Genomic DNA, 18,442 nt, shown 5'->3' with positions numbered 1-18,442 from the left:
ATTTGTTGTTGGGACGAGAACCAGGACTAAATAAAAGGCATCCATTTTGCTATGTCGCCTTTGTTGTAAATAGGATATCACGTATTCTGCTCCTTCCCCAGTGATTGCAGGTATGCAAGTGCTGATACTTGTAGTGAAAGAAAGTTATTGGTTTAGTTGTGGGTTGGATTTTGATATGAATGCAAATATGGTGTTGATGCTTAGCAACCAACTCTGGTTGTAAATACACAATTTATTTCTACGTGAATTCTTGTCACCTACTACACATGAATTGAGCAGTCAACTACTATGGCAAATACATATTTTAATTTCTATCTAAGTTGTCTCGAGTGTTATTTCTTAAAAATTTCACTATAATTCCTCCTTTATGAACTACCATTTTTATGGCCACGTGCGTGCACGTGGCTGTCCACTAGTTTAAGTAAATAGTAATGTAAAACCCTTGCAAAAAAAACAATAAAAATGACCGTCATGGACTCCTCGTTAAGACGAAAAACCATAGCAGGATATTGTTTTCTTTCTAACTAGGAACAGTAGTCATATTCATCGACAATGGCTGATACAAAACATCACAAGCATCAACTCCCCGTGAGATAGGTTTATACCCTTATTACAAAGACCAACAGTTAAGCATTCTTACATAGTTCGGCCTAAAAAAACGATACACAGAACGGAACCTAGTGACAACTAAAACAAGAAGAACTGACAAGAGCACTAAACTACATCCCCAGGCTTCACCGAGACCCGCAAAGCTGATCCATTTCCCTTCGAACGTCGCCTTCTCCATATCATTATCATCGACCAGAAGCGCCTTGGCTTCTTCCGGTAACACGGTGGTCTTCCAATCAGCACCGGTACAACCGTATAATAAATGAATGTGCATGAAGCTAACTAGCTAGTACCAGGAGTGCAGAAGCTGATTAAAGGAAAGATTTTGCCGGAATTTCTTGTCTTGCCTGTCTTGGCGATGTGCCCAGACTTGAGTTCAACGGTGAAGATGCTACGATGATAATCGTTTGCACTGATGAAAATCAAGCCAGCGCCTTGAGCAAAGCCGGCCAGATCAAACTCAGTCGAGGGGTCAGCCATGGAGATTGGGATCATGGTATCAAGCTCGATGACCCTGATACGTGCCCATTCGCCAACGCCAGCGTCCCGCGACCACAGGTGCAAGTTGTAGCCCTCCACGGTGGCGGCTCCCAGCTCGCCATCCCGTGCCGCTGCAAAGATGATGTTTGGTTCTTCAATCTGGGGCGGCGGCGGCGCCTTCATCACCGACAGGGCACCCCCGGCCGCCAGGTCGTACTTGAGGATTCTTCTGCCAAACTCGACCGCGCCTGCGGTGACCAGGCTGGGGAGGGCAGGCTCGACGGAGGACTCGACGTCAAGGGTGGTCGGTGCGCCCCACGCGGCAGTCTCCGACGAGTAGACTCTAGCCCATGCCACGCCATCTTCGTCGTAGTCCTCGCCGTGACTTACGCCCGCGATAACCACGAGGAAAGCCCCCCGCTGCATTCGAGATGGTCGCAGCCGCCGCCGTCGGAGGCGCAGAGCACCGCAGCCGTGAAGTAGTAGTACGGGTCGACGTCCGAGGGTGGGGAGAAGCTCTCGTGATCGCCGGTGATAGGATCCCAGACGGTGAGCGTTGCTAAAGGTTCCAGCACGGTCACGGTGTGGAAGAGCACGCGGCCGTGGCGGCAATCTAGGGTACGGCAGGAGTACTTTTTGGCTTTGGCGGCGCTGCCGGTGCCGGGTCCAGCGCCTGCTATCGGCTGGCGCTTGCATGGTGGTGGTGGGAACGAAGCGGGAACGAAGATGTCGTCGTCATACCCGCACTGCTGGTCGTAGAAGAAGCCCAGCACGGGGGCCGTCCGGTGGAAGGCGTGGTACTGGCGGAGAAGAGAGAGCGACGCAGTGAAGACCGTGGTGGCGCAGTGCAGTGGCGGCGGCGGTGCTTCTCGTCATTGGCTGTGCCCCTCTGTTAGATCGGAGTAGGGTTTCTAGGTGGGTCGTACGGCTCAGGCGAACCTCGTACTGAGAGCCGCCGATCCCACCTCTATTTAATGCGTAGTGTGACGGGGGGCCGCCAGCCATAGATGGACTGGGCGCCCCCGATCAGGGCGCGAGGTCAAGACCCAAGTGGCCGTTGGGCCACTGTGGTTGGGAGATCAAACCAACATTCTCCCCCTTGATCTCAACTCATACTTTAACTTTAAACTTTGACTTGAATCATTTTCACTTTTATTTATTCCATCACAGATTAGTGCATAGAGCATGCTTCATCGTCACGGTCAATCGCCGATAGACTTAACAGCTACAATACACATCTCTGTTCTGAAACAGATTCTTTAACTTTGGGCCCTTTGTTGTCCGGAAATCATAGGCTATACCATAAACCCATGTCGACTGTGTGTTCTCCAAACATACTGGGTGGTAAGCCTTTTGTACGCGGATCCGCAAGCACTTGCTTGTTACTTATATGTTCAATACTTTTAGTATGATTTCGGACTTTCTCCTTCACAACGTACAACTTTAACGTCAATGTGTTTAGCAGCACACTTGACCCGTTGTTATAGGAGTGAACTACTTCAATGGTTATTGCTGTTGTATACCATTATCAATTCCGGGTGTAAGTTCTTTTAACCACTTCGCCTGTCCTTAAGCCTCATAACAAGCTATACCATGGGTATGCATCTTTGATGACATCATAACTGTTTCTTTGGAGCTTTTCCACAATAAAACTCCAACTGCGAGTGTTAGCTACTATGTGGGTTTCACTAAACATCTCGCCAAAATATAATATTTGTACCCACAACTATTTGAGAGTACTTATTCTTTCTTACTTACCATGAGACCTATAAATCTTTGCACAATTGCAAAACATTCTCAACTCCATTACAGTGATCTATATCTGGACTGAACTTCTGTCAAAAACATCCCGGATACATAAACTGTGTAAGGGTAAGTTCTTGCTTATAAGCATTCAGTAAGCTTCCAACAACTGAAGCATATAGGACGTCCATTTGATCGATCTCACATTTATTCTTGGAACACTGAAAGTTCCGAAAACTATTACCCTTAACTATGGGAACAGGCGCAGGTTTATTCACATATATACTTTATTTCTTTAGAATCTTCTCTAAGTATACACTTGAGATAGTTTTAATACCCCTTTTCCTTTTATCTCGATAAGTTCCGATTCCTGGAACAAATGATGCTTTACCAAGACCATTCTCATTGAAACTTGAGAACAAGAACTGCTTCTTTTCCAACAGTAGATTAACACCACTACTAGCGAGTAAGGTGCTACCCACATGCAGGATTAGGAAAATAAATTTCCCATGTTTAAACTTCATAAATACAATTGTCCTCTACATTCTCTTTAAAACCCAAACTTTCTTATTGTACTGTCAAACTTCAAGAACCACTATCTTGAAGCTTACTTTAATCCATAAATGGATTTCTTTAGGCAACATCCCTTTACGTTCTTTTCCTTCCACGACAAAATCTTTTGAGTTATGCCATGTAAACTTTTCCATACAAATCTCCGTTGAGGAATATATCTTTACATCCTTCTGATGTAACTGTAAATCGTAATGTGCCACTAATACCATTATGATTCTAAAAGAATTCTTGCATGCTCATTATAATCTATTCCTTCTCTTTATGTAAATCATTTCACCACAAGTGGTGCTTTATAGCTTTCTATATTCCCTTTCAATATCTTTCTATATTCCCTTTGGAGTCACCTTTGTCTTGTAGACCCATTATAGCCTACTGTTTTGGCTCCATTAGGAATTTCTTCTAAGTCCCAAATATCGTTGGTATTTATCGATTTCATTTCATGTTCCTTTGCTTCTTACCATTTAGACGAGTGAACGTCTATCATGGCTTCTTCAAATGAGGTGGAATCACTCTCTATTTGAATTTCTTTCTTAACTTTTACTTCTTAGTCACCATAAATATCTGATTTTCTTATTCTTTGAGACCTTCTAGGGCCTCATGGCACTTCTTTCATATGGGGCTATTGTTACCCTTCATTGTCAAAAGGCAATTGTTCTATAGCCTCCTGTATCACAAGATCCTTGTTTACTTATTCATCCTCTTTAAGAGCTAACATCTGGTGTTGTATATGTCATACAACATCAGCATGTATAAACCAATTTGTTGCTCTAATAAACACTATAGTGGATATGTAATCCCATTTCTATTCAAGCCTTATGTATCTACATACCATGCTCCCCCAGATTACTCCATCTTCTGTAAAGATGATGTATCTTCAAATTTCTTATTTTGGGTTTAATCTGCTAAAAAAACTCATACGGTGCATTTAGCACCGCCTTGATAACTCTGAACTCGTCCAGTATGAGTACTAGCCGACTTTGCTATTTTCCCATCGGAACTATAAAAAATCCAGGAATTTAGCTATTTCTTTACTTTAGGGGTATCATTATTATGACCGTCTTACTCCCTCAACGATCACATTCATCTTTTATAGATCACTTTTATCTGAAGTATGGGGGGAAGTTCTTCATTTTTTGTCTTTCTTAATTAATCTTACATTTCTCCCCCTCGAAATGTGGTATGAACTTTTCTACCACAATTTCGAAACATTCAGAACTCTTGTGAATGAGGAAACTTTGATTACTTACTTCATTCACACGATTACATCATGCAAACAAAATTCGTATTGGAGTACATTTTCCTCATTACACTTCAAAACTCAACATAGTCTATTATTATCAATACTTCTGCAAGTCACACTTGCATATCATGCTTATCTCTTGGTTAACATATGTACTATGCCAACTTTACTCCGCCATACGGGTATTTTCTCAAACTTTTTTCCCGCCATGCGAGATATTCCTTTGAACAGACATAATTGTCAGGATTGGCTCGTGTTCAATCATCAAATTCAGAAATAAATCCAAATATTCTTTTAACACACATGTTTAATCTAATGTTAGTCAAATTAAACATGTATATGACTTTTACAACTCTTATAAGTGAAACTAAAAAAAAATTCTTCTCCACAGAGAGTACATAAAAGACATTTCTCAATGAAGACTCTCATTGATCTATCTCTTTTCTTAGATCAATATCCTAGAATTCTTTTCTTTTGAAGCCATTCTTTAAAGAGAACACAGTCCCTTAACTAATGGCATTCTTTCATACATAACTTGCCCTTAGGCATTTCATCATCTGAGTCACAAGTACCCAGCTCATTTCTCTTTCTGCCTTCAAGAATGAAAGCATGTAGGTGTTTTGTCTGAAAAATATTCAACAATAATGCTCATTAAACTTTGAAAACTTTATGTTCTATTCTATATCATCGTTGGGCAGAAATAGAATAAAACATTATTCTTCTACATTAATTCCACATCACCGTTGGGCAGAAATGGAATAAAACATAGAACTGCTCCTCAAAATTAAATTCTCCCGTTGGTTCGAATTTAATTAGAAGACAATCAACTTCATTGCAGCGGAAACATAAAAATACATTATCTAGTTTAAGAGCATTCCTTGAACTTTATCTATTCTCTGAAAATTGGTCACTTTGATGCAAAATTCATCAGAGATTTAAACTTTAAACATAAAACTCATAGAATTATAATATTGTTATCATCAACGTTGGTCAGAAAATAACAATACCATAATTTCGCTTTAAACTTAAACTCATGAATAAACTTATAATATTGTTATCATCAACGTTGGTCAGAAAATAACAATGTTATAATTTATCTTAACTATCAACCGACTATTCCTCCAATTAAAATTTTTCTAGCTGGTTCCAATTTTAACTGGAGGATAAACTTTTCATCATTTACTGAATAACTATAACTGCTCTTCAAATTAGAAGATAATAAACCTTTAACTTTGCAGCGAAAACTTGACAATATATCTTTTCCTACTTTTCAGAAGTATTTTTTTTTACTTTTCTAGTCTTTGAAAATTCTAACACGTTGGTGCAAAATTATTAGAGATTTTAAATCATTCTTTGAACGAAATCATCAAAATTTGCTTCTGAAAAAAAATAAAACAATTCTCCATCATCACTGTGCATTCTAGCCCGGTCCAGCACTGTGTAGCCCTGAGCCCAGCATCAGCAGTGCCCGCGGCCTAGCTGCTCACGCGCGCGGCCCAGCTGCTACAGCAGCACGCGGCCCGCAAGCAGCAGCAACACGCAGCCCACCACTACGCGCGCTTGCGGCCCAGCAAATCCCGGCGCGCTCAGCAGCCCACGCTCAAACCGCGCGGCCCAACAGCACAGCGCGTAGCGCTCGCGGCGCCTCCCCCGCGCCCAGGCCGCAACCTGGGCCTGGGCCGGAATTCCACTTGCCCACCTGGGCTCTATTCGGCCCGGAGCAACGCTCGCCGTCAATTTCAATTCGACGGCCAGGCAACGATCTCGGAGGATCAAAACCCCCACCGGCCGCGGCTTCCCTCAACCCTAGCTTCATTCTTTCCCTCCCCTTCTCTCTCATCTGCGCCGAGTGTAGCCAGCAGTCGCGCATGGCGTCCAGAGGAGAAAGTGGAGGTGGCGGCACCACCGCGGCACCTCTCGCCGGCGCGCGCGTGCAGCTAGAGCCACGCGCGGCACCGTCGAGGAGAGCCACGGTGGTGCCCTTTGCAGACCGAGCCCGCGCGGTGGGGTAGCTCGGCCGTCTTCCCGCACGCCAGCGAAAGTCGACGCCGCAGTCTTTTTCCGCACGGTGGCGATGCCGACGGCGGGATGAAGGCCCAGGTAGGACCCTGTGTTCGTTCTCATCTTTGCTGGGATTTGGGGATTCTAGGGTTAGGGTTTGGTGAAATTTCGAATCGATTTGAATCACCTTCTTATCTCTTTTCTTTTATTCTTGTTCTCTTTTGTGTTCGGATTGAACCGATTTGCAGTGTGGGGATCGAAGATAGGGTTTCATTTTCTCCAAACCGAAGTTCGTTTCTCTTTCTTTTCTTTCTTCTTTTCCTTTGCCCTGAGATCAGGTCACAGGTTTGGGGTTCGGATCAAGTGGTCTTGGAGCCGAGCCCCTTCCGTCTTCACCCAGCTAGGGTTAGAGTCTGTTCTTCTTCCCCACGCGCTTCTTCGTAGTGTTATGGTTCCGGTCTGTTGGATCCGAATCGAATTCAAACTCCACTCTTTCTTTCCATTCATTTTTCTTTGCTTTTGATTCGGAAAACCCTAGATCTACACCCTAGGGTGGCGAACTGCTAGGGTTAGGGTTCTTTGTTGAAACCGTGTTTCAATCTCATCCCCACTTTTCCCATACCCCATCTAGGGTTAGGGTTCGATTTGCTTTTCTTTCCCCGATCCAGATCCACATACTAAAACCGGCTTTGGTACCATTGTTATACTCTTTTGATCATCTAGTAGTGGATCCAGTGGGATTTCATTGTGTTTCACGTAGTAATTGTGTGAATGGAGAGGGACAGAGAGGGAGAGGAAGAGCTAGGGTTAGGCACTGACCATCCATTGAGTAGGGGATCCGACCATCAAGTTCATCGGTGAAGTTCTGCGCTAGGCAGCGACGGTCGGAGAAGAGAGAGCGACGCAGTGAAGACCGTGGTGGCGTAGTGCAGTGGTGGCGGCGGTGCTTCCCATCACTGGCTGCGCCCCTCTGTTAGATCGGAGTAGGGTTTCTAGGTGGGTCGTACGGCTCAGGTGAACCTCGTACTGAGAGCCGCCGACCCTACCTCTATTTAATGCGTAGTGTGACGGGGGCCTGCCAGCCATAGATGGACTGGGCGCCCCCGATCAGGGCGCGAGGTCAAGGCCCAAGTGGCCGTTGGGCCACTGTGGTTGGGAGATCAAACCAACAGGCTACGCCAGCGCTTGCAGACCAGGGAGGCGCGGAAGAGGCACGCCGGGTCGGCCGGCGGGATACGGAGGAGGATCTCGCCGATGAGGTCGTCCATGAGCCCCGACAGCGGAGGCGGCACCGTCTCATTGCGCTGCGCTGCTCTGCTAGATCGCTCTGGCAGCTAGCGGACGGCTCGGCGCCTCGGCAGGCCGGCAGCACCTAGTCTGGCGACCACGCTATTGAGGACACTCGAGAGGTAGCACCAACACAAGGCAAGAGAGGCCGGAGCCGCTGAGCCGGTACGGTGGTTTATAGGTGAGCTGGTACGAGTCCGATTTCATCCCCCGTGGTTGCATGTGTTCGCGACGTGGTTTGGATTCCATCTGGAATCGTTTCGGTATCGGTGGAGGGTGCGTACGTGGCCTCGATCTGTTTGGCTCATCGATCGATCTCCCTCTGTTGGTCCACTCATGTCATGCCAGGAGTGCCATGGACCATATCAACGCGTACATGGGCTGGCAAGTCCGCTCCATTCACCCAAGTCCAAAGCCAGAAGACCTTATCTATTTATCTAAAATAAGTTGCGAAGGAGATCAAGGAGAGAGCTCGTGATTTTGTTTTTGTTGATTTCGTTCATGAGAATAGAAATTCCAATGTTGATGCTCATGCTCTAGCCAGGAGCTTGATTTCTTTTGATAGGCACATGTCTGGTTGTTAGATCCGCCTTCGGACATTTGTAACTCTTATGACCAACTCCATGAATAAAGAGTGTGGCTTTCTCTAAAAAAAATCTATTTACCTGTATCCCTAATATTTTCTATTTCAGTCTGCTCCTTCCATGACTTTCTTTTTCTTTATCTCCAACTTTTTCTTGTAAACATAACAATTAAATAATAAAATACAACATTCTAGGTTTTTAAACCATTTATTTATTCTTCTCTAATAAATAAATATTTTTCACCACTAAATTATTGATGTAGTTTTTATCTATCTATGAATAAAACTTATTAGGGAGAACAACGTTCTTGCCCCTATCTAGCAATCTTATCCTCCTTTTTTAATTTTGTGATTTTGCCCTCTCAATTTCGAAACAAAACCTCTATTTGCGCAGGTTTGGATGACCATCTCTTAAGTGTGGAATGAACTTTTTTTTAAAATAGCAAAAACCATGGGGAAAAGGAGGGGAAAGGATGGGGTTGCCCCCTTACCCATAATTCCCCCCCCCCTCACTCCACCCACATTGGAGATTTAGAGCCTGAGTCAAACTTGTGGTAGGTCAGGCGGCTAGGGACGGGTCTAATGGTGGCAGCGCGCGAGTGACACGATGGATGAGGCGATACACGGGCTAGGCGGCGTGCCTCCTTTTTTAATTTTGTGATTTTGCACTTGCAATTTTGAAACAAAACCTCTGTTTGCGGTTTGCCCCTAATTTGGATATTCGTCTATTAAGGGTGGAATAAATGATTTAAAAAAGCAAAACCAATGGAAAATGAGGGGAAAATATGAAGTTGCCCCTTATCCTTATCTCTTTCCCCTCACCCCACCCGCATGAAAATTTTAGAACACGAGCTAGCTTGTGGCGGGTCCTGCGGCTAGGGAGTGGGTCCGATGGTGGTAGCATGTGGGCAAGACGGTGAGTGAGGTGATGTGTGGGCCATGTGGCGCGGCCGAGAAGCGAGGCTGGCGGCGCGATGCAACGACCAAGGGAAGCTTGTGTTCGTCCATAAGAGGCAGGTGCAGTTCGAAGTTGGAGGACCTACTCAAGCTTGTGGCAGGTCAGGCGACTGGGGCGGGTCTAATGGTGGCAGCGCGCGAGCGACACGACGGATGGGGCGGTGCATGGGCTAGGCGGCATGTAGGCGAGGCGTGTGCCTCCTTTTTCAATTTTGTGATTTTGCACTTTTAATTTTGAAACAAAACCTCTGTTTGCGGTTTGCCCCTAATTTGGATATCTGTCTGTTAAGGGTGGACTAAACGATTAAAAAAAGCAAAACCCATGGAAAAGAAGGGGAAAATATGAAGTTGCCCCTTATCCTTATATCTTCCCCCCTCACCCTACCTGCATCAAAATTTAGAACACGAGTTAGGCTTATGGCGGGTCCTATGGCTATGGAGTGGGTCCGATGGTGGCAGCATGTAGGCGAGACGGCGAGTGAGATGATGCGCAGGCCATGTGGCGTGGCCGAGAAGCGCGACTATGTGACACCCTCAGTGTTACACAGTGAATCACTTGCTAAAATATGTCATGAGCATTATACTTAAGTGATATTGCATGTGGTGTGATGGATAGGTAAAGCATTGTAACTTAAACGAGTCATAAAAATGTAAAACAAAGTTAATTCATGATTTATAAAGTTAGCAAGTAGATATGTTAACTAATTTTTATTGAACAGAAACATTATAAAACATATATGTGACACCTTAACAAAGTTTGAAGTACACATTTTGTAGAAGATGGTGCAACTTTTGTTTTAACAAGATAATAACGCTAGCTAACATTTCTAATAGCTTGGAAATCGAATTTGAATCAAATCCAACTCAAGACTTAGTCAATTTCGTAAGTCTGAAAACAGATTGACAAAGCTATGTTTGGTAATTTATTTGGTAAAAATTGAGTTTAGGAGTGGTGTCGTTCTTTAACTCTTGTTGATAGCCTAAGGTGCGCTCTTTAGAATAGTGAAGGTGATTTGGAGATTGGATCAACTGTGTAGTTGTTTTGAACGCTTTAAAATATGTGCACCGCGCGTTCTCAGGCTGTTTTTCCTGGCTGGACGCGATCACCATGCCGAGCAGCCTCGACGTCGTGGCGCTCGGTGCGCGCAAGCGTGCGTGGCCGCACGCTGGCCTGCCCGAGCTGCCAGTGCTCTGGCCACATCACTAGCCGTCTTGGGCTGCCGCCGCACGAAGCTGTGGCTGCGCAACTTGCCACGTCGCGTTGCCCCCGCCTGCTGCCTTTGCCGCTCGTTGCTGCTACCCTTCGTGCTGCGCCACAACAACGCCGCTACCACTGTCGTCGCATCCCTACGCTGCGCTACGCCACTGGCCCGCCTGGACGCTGCACGCACGAGGCCAAACCACCATCGCCATGCCATTTATGGCACTACGGCGCGCAGGCCAAGCCGACCTCGAGCGCGTGTCGTCGGCTACTGCCGGCCGTGGTCGCTCCGGTCGCGTCAACCGCGTCCTGCCAAGCAAGCATAGGGCGAGCCTTGACTGCGTCCCCACCGTCTCCCGCCCCTCCCCTGTCCTCTTCTTTGCTGCCGCCGCTGAGCTGCACCAGTCCACCTACATGCGAGAAGCCATCCCCCATCAATTCCATGTGCCTGCACCTGCGATCTCACGTCCTCTCGCCGCCCGCCCCCACCCAAACTTGAACCGTGCAAGGTCGAGCTCCAATTTGGAGCTTCGTCCCGCCACCGCGCCGGAGGCAAGCAAATTTTCAATGCAATTCAGATTTCAGAACTCGGTGTTGTATATAGAAGAAGGGATAGACGGTGTAGTCAAACAAGAAGCATCTCTTTCTTTTTTTTTGTAACTTAAACATTTTTCAGTGACTCTGGAATAGGAGATGATCCCTGCAGACGGCTTCCTAAGCTGCCATGGCCCCTGTTCATAGTCAAGTTTTATATAGTACTAGGTAGCGTGCACGTGCGTTGCTACAGGATAATTAATAATTTATACTAAAAACATACGGATCGCATGATAAGATAACAATACTGTGAAATTAAATACCCACATTAAAATGACATCAATCCAAAAAGTAAAGTTCATAAAATTAACACGGTCACGAAAAGCACGGCATCGTAGGCTTACCAACTCTACTATATAAACCTTTCCAATTTTTTGTTGACTCAGATAATTAACAAATAAGCAATGCCCCGCCATATTTTTGTTGACTATTCACTATGTTTTTTTAAGAAAACATGTGATGGAGAGACATTGTTGGTTTTTAACTTTTTTTACATCATCACTAATCCAATTGAAAAGAGAGGACCATAATTTTTTTAAGAAAATAATGTCTATGAATTGTCATATTCTCAGAAAACTAAACTGGTTGTCATCTTTCTATTTTTGCCAGTAAAATTATCTGAGCTTTATATGTATAACCTGAAAACTGGGTCATCTTTTTATTTTTGCCAGTAAAATTATCTGAGCTTCATATTTATAACCTGGACTCAACATGGCCATGCCAAGACATAATAAGTTACCTTAGTTACAATATCATTATATTAAGCTCAATAACATGGCAGCTGATTGTGTTCTGCATCAAGCATCAGTGTATCAATGTCAACCATTGACTCATCCTCTAGAGTTTACAAATATAAGCCATGGCAATAAGTTGCAACAATTTAGGGCAAGTTCGGTGAGAAATCCCTCTTTTTTAAGGTTTAACTTTAGTGAGAAATCATCATTTTTTTTCTTGCCTGCCTACATCAGATTGTTCAAAAATAAACAAAGATCAATCCACAGACATTTTGTAGTGCAGAGATAACTTTTGTGACCTAGCTTGGTGTTGCTGTTACGGGAACACCAATTCAGCGAGTGAGGTCTAGAGGTACAAAGGCCTGATGCCAAACATCTGAATACCATCTAGTGTAATAAAAAAATTAGCAAGCCAAAATTTCAGTGGCCATAAAAAAGTTGACAAGAGAAAAATATCTAATATATTTTATCAATAAAGTATCTAACATTGGTACACCAAGCTCATAAATTAAGACTACAACAAACAACAAAAATAAAGCCTTTAAGTCCCAAACAAGTTGGGGTAGCCTAGAGTTGAAACCCAACACAAGCAATCAAGGTTCAGGCATGTGAATAGCTATCTTCCAAGCACTCCTATCTAAGGCTAAGTCTTTGGGTATATTCCATCCTTTCAAGTCTCCTTTTATTGTCTCTACCCAAGTCAACTTCGGTCTTCCTCTGCCCCTCTTCACGTTACTATCCTGACTTAGGATTCCACTACGCACCGGTGCATCTGAAGGTCTCCGTTGCACATGTCCAAATCATCTCAATCGGTGTTGGACAAGCTTTTCTTCAATTGGCGCTACCCCTAATCTCTCACGTATATCATCATTCCGAACTCGATCCCTTCTTGTATGACCGCAAATCCAACGCAACATACGCATTTCCGCGACACTTAGCTGTTGAATATGTCGTCTTTTCGTAGGCCAACATTCTGCACCATACAACATAGCAGGTCTAATCGCCGTCCTATAAAACTTGCCTTTTAGCTTATGTGGTACCCTTTTGTCACATAGGACACCATACGCTTGCCGCCACTTCATCCACCCTGCTTTAATTCTATGGCTAACATCTTCATCAATATCCCCGTCCCTCTGTAGCATTGATCCTAAATATCGAAAGGTATCCTTCCTAGGCACTACTTGACCTTCCAAACTAACATCTTCCTCCTCCCGAGTAGTAGTGCCGAAGTCACATCTCATATACTCAGTTTTAGTTCTACTAAGTCTAAAACCTTTGGACTCCAAAGTCTCCCGCCATAACTCCAGTTTCTGATTCACTCCTGTCCGGCTTTCATCATCTAGCACTACATCATCCGCGAAAAGCATACACCAAGGGATGTCCCCTTGTATGTCCCTTGTGACCTCATCCATCACTAAAGCAAACAAATAAGGGCTCAAAGCTGACCCTTGATGTATTCCTATCCTAATCGGGAAGTCATCCGTGTCTCCATCACTTGTTCGAACTCTAGTCACAACATTGCTGTACAAGTCCTTAATGAGCCCGACGTACTTCGTTGGGACTTTATGTTTGTCCAAAGCCCACCACATAATATTCCTTGGTATTTTATCATAAGCCTTCTCCAAGTCAATAAAAACCATGTGTAGGTCCTTCTTCTTCTCCCTATATCGCTCCATAACTTGTCTTATTAAGAAAATGGCTTCCATGGTTGACCTTCCGGGCATGAAACCAAATTAGTTCATAGAGACCCGCGTTATTGCTCTCAAGCGATGCTCGATAACTCTCTCCCATAGCTTCATAGTATGGCTCATCAACTTAATTCCCTGGTAATTTGTACAACTTTGAATATCCCCTTTATTCTTGTAGATCGGTACCAATATACTTCTCCTCCACTCATCAGGCATCTTGTTCGATCGAAAAATATGGTTGAACAGCTTGGTTAACCATACTACAGCTATGTCCCCGAGGCATCTCCACACCTCGATTGGGATACCATCTGGTCCCATTGCCTTACCTCCTTTCATCCTTTTCAACGCCTCTCTGACCTCAGATTCTTGGATTCTCCGCACAAAGCGCCTATTGGTGTCATCAAAAGAGTCATCCAACTGAAAGGTTGTGTCCATATTCTCACCATTGAACAATTTGTCAAAATACTCTTGCCATCGATGTCGGATCTCATCCTCCTTTACCAAGAGATGCTCCCTTTCATCCTTAATGCACTTAACTTAGTTGAAGTCCCGTGTCTTTCTCTCACGAACCCTAGCCATCCTATAAATGTCCTTCTCTCCTTCCTTCGTACTTAAATGTTGGTAAAGATCCTCGTACGCTCTACCCTTTGCCACACTTACAGCTCGCTTTATAGTCTTCTTTGCCACCTTATACTTCTCTATGTTGTCCACACTCCTGTCATGGTACAAGCGTCTATAGCATTCTTTCTTCTCCTTAATAGCCCTTTGGACTTCCTCGTTCCACCACCAAGTATCTTTAGCCTCGTGTCCCCTTCCTTTGGTTACTCCACACACCTCTGAGGCTACCTTCCAAATGTTGGTTGCCATCTTATCCCACATATTGTTTATGTCGTCTTCTTCCTTCCAAGAGCCCTCTTTGATAGCCCTTTCCCTAAATACCTCTGACGTCTCCCCTTTCAGTTTCCACCACTTTGTTCTTTCAATCTTAGCTAGTTTATCCCTACGGGCACGCACCTGAAAATGAAAATCTACCACCAAAAGCTTATGTTGAGAAACAACACACTCCCCTGGTATCACCTTGCAATCCAAGCATGCTCGTTTGTCCTTTCTTCTTGCGAGGACAAAGTCAATCTGGCTACAGTGTTGTCCGCTACTGAAGGTCACTAGATGAGATTCTCTCTTTCTAAAGAAAGTGTTGGCTATCATCAGGTCAAAAGCTACCGCGAAGTCCAGAACTTCCTTCCCCTCCTGATTCCTACTACCATACCCAAAACCTCCATGAACTGCCTCGAAACCTGCGCTTGTAGTACCTACATGCCCATTAAGATCTCCTCCTATAAAAAGCTTCTCACTACTAGGTATAGCTCTAACTAGGCCATCTAAGTCTTCTCAAAACTGTCTCTTAGCACTCTCATCGAGGCCTACTTGGGGGGCATACGCACTAATTACGTTCAAGACCATATCACCCACGATAAGCTTGACTAAGATAATCCTATCTCCTTGCCTTCTCACTTCCACCACACCATTCTTGAGGCTCTTATCAATCAAAACTCCTACTCCATTTCTATTCACGACTGTCCCTGTGTACCAAAGCTTGAAACCTGTATTGTCCACCTCCTTCGCCTTCTGACCCTTCCATTTAGTCTCTTGAACGCATAATATATTTACACGCCTCCTAGTCGCGGTATCAACTAATTCTCTTAACTTACCTGTAAGTGACCCTACATTCCAACTACCTAAACGGATCCTAGTTGGTTCGACTAGCTTCCTTACCCTTCGCACCCATCATAAATTAAGACTATCGGTAAATAAATAAGGCTCGAGCTACTTGAAACGAGATTGGTACAGACAAAGGGCTAACTATGCTAAAAAACAATGGCATCCAAATGTGCAGGCACACAATATCAAAAAATAGATGATTAATTATATAACAAGAACGTCTGCAGCATCATGAACTATGGTTGTGTAACATCATGAACGGCGAGCGATGGAGGACGGGCGACGTCAATCAGTCTACATATGCGAAGACGATGGCTCGGGTGCACGACTTAGGTGGCGTCGAGGTAGCAGCGCGGTAGCCGAGGACGACGGCTTGGGTGCATGGCACAGGCGAACGACGAGGACTACGACGTGGACATTGTGGAGGCGGCGGTGTTTCCAGGTGCACGATGCGGGCGAATGGCGAGGACGATGGTGCGACGTTGTGGAGGCGATAGTGTGGTGCACGGGGAGGATGATAGCACGGGCGCACAGACCAGACGATGGAGCAGGTCGTGGAGGGGAGATTGCATGGGGAAGGGAGATCACATGGGGAGGTGATCTTGCGGCGATCGATGATGTAGCCACAGGTGCATCCACCGGTAGGCATGCGGTGGATGATCCATTGATGTTGCTTCTCCACTACACGACGAGGAAGAAGTAGGGGGGCACGACGATCGTCTCCGTGCAGCGACTAGTGACGCGCTTGAGTCCTACTAAGAAGACGTGTTCAATCATGCAACGACGAGCGACGATGGTCTTCTGTGTTTATAGCGCATGCAAATCAGGGTCAAGAATTTCATATTTGTGGCACGAGGGCAGTATGATCGAGCATGAGACGTGGGTGATCGCTTTCCTTGTTTGAGGCAATTAGGGTCAAAACTTTCCGTGTTTGTAGCGCATGCAAATCAGGGTTAAGACTTTTTGTATTTGTAGCGCATGCAAATCAGGCTCAAGACTTTCCATGTTTGTCGCAAGAGGGCGGTACATGCGGGAGATGCCGTGGGATCGCAGGCGTGGGCAGACGAACAAACCAAAACAAATATCGCACCAAAAAATATCCACACTTTGTTCTTTTAAGTTGTAGGAGATTATGCAAAAGGAAAACATAAAATATGGAGGTATTCCTGTGTCCTTTGTTATTTCCCCACTACCTAGGTAGATTAAAATATATCTGGCAAGAAGGTATTAACTACTAAAAATCACCACTTTCTATGAAGCCGATCAAAGTACAGCTCATTCTGCATGGATAGCCTTGACCGGACATCGACGAGGCGCTGAGGCCTCCACTCTCCTCTAGGCTCTAGATTTGGCGTTCCACGGCGGCAAGAACTACAGCCTAGCGACTCACTTTCGGCCCCGCAACATTAAGTCAGTAGCCGTCCGGGAACTGCCCCCAGAGAAGAGATCACAAGCAACCCATGACCACATAAAACCACATATCAGAGCAAAGCCGATGTCTTTGGGGACCAATGGTGCGAGGGGAGCCGAATCCGGTGATAAGATAGCACCTTTGTGTGTCCTAGCGGTTGCGGCGGTGGAAGGAGGGAGACGATGCCGGAGAGGAGGATGCATGAGTGCTGCGTTACCGGGTGAACGCGAGTGCCACGAAGTTTGCGTCCATCGGCCTAGCGCGGCCATTCGGGGCTAGATCGCCACTGCTTGATCTGAATACCAAAATGATGCATATATTTTCCCAAAAGAAAACGAAATGATGATATACCCTCTCTTAAGCATGTTCATTAATTTATTGGTAGGAAGTCCACATAAACTAAATATATACTACTAATAACACTAAAACAGTTACACACCATGGGAACCACCACAACAATACCAGCTATTGCGACAATCTTGCTCCCAGTAGTACAGCCTCTGCAACAGAAAAACTATATGTGGATCAGAACGAAAATTCTAGGAAGCTCAAAAAACACAGAATTTGAATCATGAATAAATTGTACTGTGCTTCTGTTCGCAAGATGACTCAATTACTGAACTAAAATAGAACTGCTATGCTCTCCTGCTCTTATGCCTTGTGGTCAAGCAAATAATATTGCAAAGAATAATTAAATAGAGCATATTAATTCCTATAGCTACTGCCCTGTCATCTGCTGGCCAAAGCTCCAGCATGCACAGGGTCGACATAAGCATGATGCATGAATAATTAAAATGTAATTTAAGAGATGTTCAGAACGTTTGTTTTTTATAAATCTGTCTTCATGATGCGTGAACAATTAAAATATAATTTAAGTTTTAGCATAAAATCGAAACAATCTTATTTTTTGAAGAAATCAAAACAATCTTATTGCAAACTGCCAGGACAAAACTCGATCTTAATATGTCACCTGCAGTTGTCCTATTTATGAAAGTATGGCCTGCATATAAATAATTATTGTTGTTTAAAGCTAAAGTAACATTAATTATCATAAACATAAATATAAATTTGTATTGCAGTACTTGCTCCTGACTGGCTTATTTAGTTGGATGACATAGAATCTAAATGGAGGCCTCAAAAAAATGAAAGCGGGAGAAGCAACCTGAATACTATAGGAAACGTCCAAAGCACTTGAAAGCTGAAGAAGCAACCTGAATACTAACCAAGTGACGATTGGCCACGAAAGTTTTGGAGACATATATACCTAAGTGATGATGTGGTAGGCGGGGTTATGTGCGGTTACGCCTAGTACTGCCGAGATCGATGGGTGCGGCAACCAAACTGACGAGGACAGTGGATTTTACCCTACCAAGAGGGCAACAGCGGTGGAAGACGCTGGTGGAGACTTACTGATCCTTTGACGACGACGAGCCGGTGGGGAGGGCCTGGCGGAGACGCACGCTAGTTGTCCGGTTGGCCGCTGGACGCTGTTTCTTTCCTTTCTTCCACGGGCAAGACAAGCTGAATGGCGGCTTGCGCGATGATCGATCCACTACGATGATCGATGACGACCAGAGCGACGATGGTTCATGGTGGGGTGGGGAAGCAGGATATGGCGTCTC

The 18,442-nt window shown here is 44.8% G+C and overlaps 1 pseudogene; it reads right to left on the bottom strand.

Moving 5' to 3' along the window:
• Positions 1-891: 891 nt before the first annotated feature.
• LOC136466277 (uncharacterized) lies at positions 892-7,914 on the bottom strand (annotated as a pseudogene).
• Between the last annotated feature and the right edge of the window lie 10,528 nt (positions 7,915-18,442).

The sequence above is a fragment of the Miscanthus floridulus genome, chromosome 7 (assembly GCF_019320115.1).
Source record: "Miscanthus floridulus cultivar M001 chromosome 7, ASM1932011v1, whole genome shotgun sequence".
NCBI lineage: Eukaryota > Viridiplantae > Streptophyta > Magnoliopsida > Poales > Poaceae > Miscanthus > Miscanthus floridulus.
The sequence above is the reverse complement of the archived record's forward strand: the minus strand, read 5'-3'. Positions and strand labels throughout refer to the sequence as shown.